The following is a 6000-nucleotide window of genomic DNA, read 5'->3' as shown; positions in this document are numbered from 1 at the left end:
GACTGGTACTGTATGCAAGAAAGAAGGAGAAAGGGGGTGCTGAGGGATCATTTAAGATACTCTTTGAAGGTAGGGTTTCAGATGTTTTCGGAAGATGGTCAGTCTACCAAGACTCAGGCTAGGCACCTGAACCAGGCCAAATCTTTAGGGAAGCAGTCCTATGCTGCAGCTGCAGCAAGGATCCACCTCTAACCCTCCTACTGGAGGTAAGAAGGGTCGGCCAACCTAGGGCTCCCTGCCCTACCCTCTATCTTCAGGTTTAACATTTGCCACTCCTTTCCCTCTTTGAAGTTTTCGCAGCAGTGGGAAGGCATGCCTCCGTTAAGACAAAACCTTATTCTCTGTGCAGGCGTCAGAGCTATCTGACGCTTACACAAAGCTTTAGCTTTTTCCTTATCACATTTTTTACAGCAATTGGTTCACGCAGCCGGGCCACTATCTGCTTTGCCTCCCAATCTTACCAGAGCGAGCGGCTGAGGATATATCTTCGCTCTTGACAACACTCCTCCATGGAGCAGGGCCAAGACGTATTTATTACGTAGCTGTCCTACTGCCCAGGATTAGGAGCGCTGCGCTGCAGTTGTTTCCTTCCTCCTCCTGCTATACTGCATGACGTCTTATGTCATGGTGCTGGCTGCTCTCCCCCGAGAGAGCCCGCTTCCCGTATCTATCCAGACTGACTTGTTGCAGCCTGGTAGAAGCAACGACCATGTGAGGGGCCCTGGGAGACCCCATCCCCCAAAAACGGTGACACACCATTTGGGGTGGAAGAGCTCAGCTGACACACCCAGGAATAATTGGGTGATGCCGTATGCTTTCCTGGCTATGTTACCTATCCTTCCCTCTTCCGTCTACACGGAGAAAGGGAATAGGGCCTTCCCCTCATCTTCGAGCCCCTCGATGACCAGTGACTTTCCGGTCAGCAGTTACACCCTGCTTACGACCAGTCCTGACAGCTATCGTCATGCAGGGTATATACCCTAGTGAACAAAGCAATTCTCTATCTTTGGAAAGGAGTGCCAGCACCTTATGCATGCTCTCTGTTTTACAGTTGTTGCCTTTTTCTTGGAGAAGTGGTATGACTAAGCAGATTGTATCCTTCCTAGACTCTGTTTTCCATTGTCCTATGCTCCTTGCAGGACTCTACTCCTGCACAGTTCTGAATGGATTGCAAGTTGCAACATCCCTCTTCTACCCCTGCCATAAAATTAAATCAGGGGTGGCAAACTCCTTCCATGGAGGGCCAAGTGTCTGTGGGTGTTTTTTGGTTTTTATTGATAACCAGGTGAGGGGAGTTCCTTACTAATTAGTGACCTTAATTCATCATTTAAATACAAGAAGGAGCAAAAACCCACAGACACTCGGCCCTCCATGGAATGAGTTTGACATGTTAATTAAATAGTTATCTTGAGATGTGTTTTTGACAAAACATCAATAATGATTGGAGAAAAGCTTTAAAGGGGCATTCTGGGTTTGGTACATCCATTTTTGGGCTATTCGATTTTGTCATGTCTGTCTCCACCAACCAAAATGTGCATGTGCAGAGATCTATTACCTCCTGTGGGATTTCAACACCCTTTTGGGATGAGCACACAAAAACCTTAGGATTTGAGGATAGGCAAAAGCTGTATTCCAGTGGTCACCAACCTTTTCTGAGTCAAGATCACTTTAGAGTCCAAAAGCAAGCCAAGATCTACTAATAAGATCTAATAACAACAACGCAAGCTTATCAAAACACTTTGCTATACTCATTCATTGCAGCTGCAGTGCTAGTTGCAGCGTGAGTGCAATTAGGGAGAACGCGCATTTTATGGCTTATAAAAGTATGGAACATTGCTGTGTTGACAGTGCTGATTAACAACTTAAAGATGAACTTTCTTCTAAAAACAGCAGCTCTTTGCTGTATTCATTGAGTCTTTCTCTAGTCTTGGTTTTAAAAGCTTTTAAATCTCACAGTATCAACTTTGCTGTGCACACAAGGCTTCTTTTTACAGCAAATGGCTTGAGAAAACTGTGCGGACACGGTGATCTGAGCTATCTGATTGGCCAGCGGTAGGCCTATAGGTGCACTTGATTTGCTCTCTGGGCCTGCCCGGTATGTGGAGTTCTACTTCAGACACATAAAATGGTTCAAAATGGGAACACATTGCCTTCCCGGCGCTAGGGCTGCTGAATCAAGTGCACCTACCGCCAACAGCGCTAAACAGGAAAATAATATAGGAACGCAAGGCTTTAAAAAAACAATTTTACAGAAATGTTTAGCGATCAACTACAAATGCCTTGGAGATCAACCGATTGACCGGTTGGTGACGACTGGCGTATTCTATGGAGTTGAGCCACAGGCCTCTGCATGGTGGACTGCAGGATGGTTGCTGCAAAAGATTTGCTAAAAATGAGCGTCAGCCAGAATATTGTTTTTAAATGTTTAAAGGTGAAATCCTCAGGGACATAGAATGGGTTAAACATTTTTACCTTGTAATATAGTTACTGGTGAGAATTCACTCTAAAATATGTTAAGTGCTACAAGTTTTATTTGCTATTTCTATAAATATATGTAGTAGTACTCTATTTATTTACATATCTTATTGACTGTTTCTTTTTTGTCCATTAATAATATATATATTTATCTATATTGTATCTACATATTTTTCTGTCTCTTTCTTTGAATTCCAAATGGCATCCTACTCCCTATATAGTGCACTACTTTTGACGAAAGTACAGTATGTCAAAGGTCAAAGGTAGTACACTACAGTATATAGGGAATATCAGTGGTGTAAAGTACATAAGTAAAAATACTTTAAAGTACTACTTAAGTGTTTTTTTTGGGTATCTGTACATTACTTTACTATTTATATTTTTTGACAACTTTTACTTCGCTACGTTCCTAAAGAAAATAATATACTTTTTACTCCATACATTTTACCTGACACCTAAAAGTACTCGTTACATTTTGAATGCTTAGCAGGATAGGACAATGGTCTAATTCACACACTTATGAAGAGCACATCCCTGGTCATCCCTGCTGCCTCTGATCTGGCGGGCTCACTAAACACATGCTTCGTTTGTAAATTATGTCTGAGTGTTGGAGCCTGCCCATGGCTGGCCATAAATAAATAAAAAAACAAGAAAATGGTGCCGCTTGCTTTGCTTAATAGAAGGAATTTGAAATTATTTATACTTTTACTTTTGATACTTAAGTATATTTAGTACCAAATACTTCTAGACTTTTACTCAAGTAGTATTTTACTGGGGGAATTTTACTTTTACTAGAGTAACATTCTATTAAGTTATCAAGTATGACAATTGGGTACTTTTTCCACCACTGGGGAATAGGTTGCTATTTTGGATGCAGATTTGTCATTCTGTGTGCTTCTAGGCCATATGTGCCTTTTACAGTCCAGGAGACAGTGGGATACATCTCCAGACAAAAGTAAAGATTTGATACTACAACATGGAAACTGGTGTCAACTAACTTCCCCTTGAGCTAAATGTGTTGAAAATATATATTTTTGTTTGAAAAGATGTTGGAAATATGAATTCAACTGATTTTGCCTACTGGGAACATGGTCGTTAAGAAAATGAAGGGTTAAGCTTACCGTATGCTTCCCAATCGAAACAGTTTGTGCACATATTATGACGACATTCTTTGAAGTTTTTGTTCGTTTTGGTCTTTTGACAGGTTTTTGTTTGCCAATTCGTGCAAACAACATTTTTTCTTCATGCAAGTCGAAGTTTGGTACCCGAAGTCTACACCCCTTCGTCAGTGATTGGTCAACAGTACTACTCCTAGTAGGAGTGGGAACTATGGGCGGAATTCTTCAATTAAGTGTTTGTTGTCATTCAACGAGAGACAACTAGATTTCATGCACATTTTTTCACTTGAGAAATACTGCATCAAACATCTTAGTTAGATAAAAAATTGCCCGACTAAGACCTCCTCTGCAAAAATGTCAAAATGAATGACAGATTTCTTGAGTTCTCTATTTTGAGAAAGTGTTACTGGGTATGTTGTTGCTACGGTGGCCCAAGAGGGACAAACAACAGCGGTAGGCCTATAGGTGCACTTGATTTGCTCTCTGGGCCTGCCCGGTATGTGGAGTTCTACTTCAGACACATAAAATGGTTCAAAATGGGAACACATTGCCTTCCCGGCGCTAGGGCTGCTGAATCAAGTGCACCTACCGCCAACAGCGCTAAACAGGAAAATAATATAGGAACGCAAGGCTTTAAAAAAACAATTTTACAGAAATGTTTAGCGATCAACTACAAATGCCTTGGAGATCAACCGATTGACCGGTTGGTGACGACTGGCGTATTCTATGGAGTTGAGCCACAGGCCTCTGCATGGTGGACTGCAGGATGGTTGCTGCAAAAGATTTGCTAAAAATGAGCGTCAGCCAGAATATTGTTTATAAATGTATGCTTACCGTATGCTTCCCAATCGAAACAGTTTGTGCACATATTATGACGACATTCTTTGAAGTTTTTGTTCGTTTTGGTCTTTTGACAGGTTTTTGTTTGCCAATTCGTGCAAACAACATTTTTTCTTCATGCAAGTCGAAGTTTGGTACCCGAAGTCTACACCCCTTCGTCAGTGATTGGTCAACAGTACTACTCCTAGTAGGAGTGGGAACTATGGGCGGAATTCTTCAATTAAGTGTTTGTTGTCATTCAACGAGAGACAACTAGATTTCATGCACATTTTTTCACTTGAGAAATACTGCATCAAACATCTTAGTTAGATAAAAAATTGCCCGACTAAGACCTCCTCTGCAAAAATGTCAAAATGAATGACAGATTTCTTGAGTTCTCTATTTTGAGAAAGTGTTACTGGGTATGTTGTTGCTACGGTGGCCCAAGAGGGACAAATATTGCCGCTTTTTTTGTTGTTTTTCAAGCGCAGGTCTTTAGGGAGTATGCGAGTACAGACGTTCATTTCGCCTAGCTGAGTTCTGCTAGACGAACACCAAACCTATGTATGCGGTCACCTTTACTGTAGGTAACTTGAGACAGGCTCTTGTGGAAATCCTGGATTTGAATGTTTTTTTATTTTATTTATTGACAGAGGGCTTACATCAACTTTGACATCTGGAGCTATCTCCTGTATGTCAAGTTGCTAATTTTATGATAACAATCACATGTGCTGTTTATATAGCTTACGCCTGGATGCACATATTCATATTTGGATATTCATATTCTTACAGTAGAGAAACGTAAGTATATCAATGCAATCTAAGAAAATAAAGACTGGTTTATATGAATTTGTCATGCACGTGGTTGAATATTCAGAATACTGTATGATAAAATCTAAATAAATAAATACTGTATGTCTGGTACATGTATATATTTTTGCACAGACATCATTTTTACAAGCAAATGTACCAGTATTTTCAAGCATGTCAATAAGCATTGCAAACAGGACAAATTAAACTAAACCATAAGAGTTTAATTGTTCGATCAAGCAACGTTAGCGAAGTAAATGCTTGATAGTCAACTCCTTTTGTAACTGTTCTAATTCCCACCTGTTCTCCTTTGGAATGTACAGTATATTCAATGACTTTAAGATGTACTGTGTATCTTACATGTCATTCATTCTTAGAGCCATAGCATTCATATAACATGTGATATAACATGTGATTAATTCTCAGAGCTATACAATACATAAGTACATTCCTCTTCAGTTTTAAAAGTGCAATCTGGGATTGGTACATCCATTTTTGGTCTATTAAATGAATTATATATAACCATTGATTCTTGAAGAATATAGCTTATGAATGAGCTTAGTTCAGCGATCAACCCCATCACCTTTTAGTCATCACAAAGGCAAATGCATACAGTTATATAAGTGCCTCTCTATCTGTGAAAACACAGAAGAACAAACATTTTAAAATGTGTTTAGAGTTACTGACAACCAAAGACTTTGGGATATGATTCAGAAAAAGAAGAACAGTGATAATCATAACACTTGTCAATTTTTGTAAATATCACTTTCATAACCTA

Source organism: Salmo trutta, chromosome 2, assembly GCF_901001165.1.
Source record: "Salmo trutta chromosome 2, fSalTru1.1, whole genome shotgun sequence".
Taxonomy (NCBI): domain Eukaryota; kingdom Metazoa; phylum Chordata; class Actinopteri; order Salmoniformes; family Salmonidae; genus Salmo; species Salmo trutta.
The sequence above is the reverse complement of the archived record's forward strand: the minus strand, read 5'-3'. Positions refer to the sequence as shown.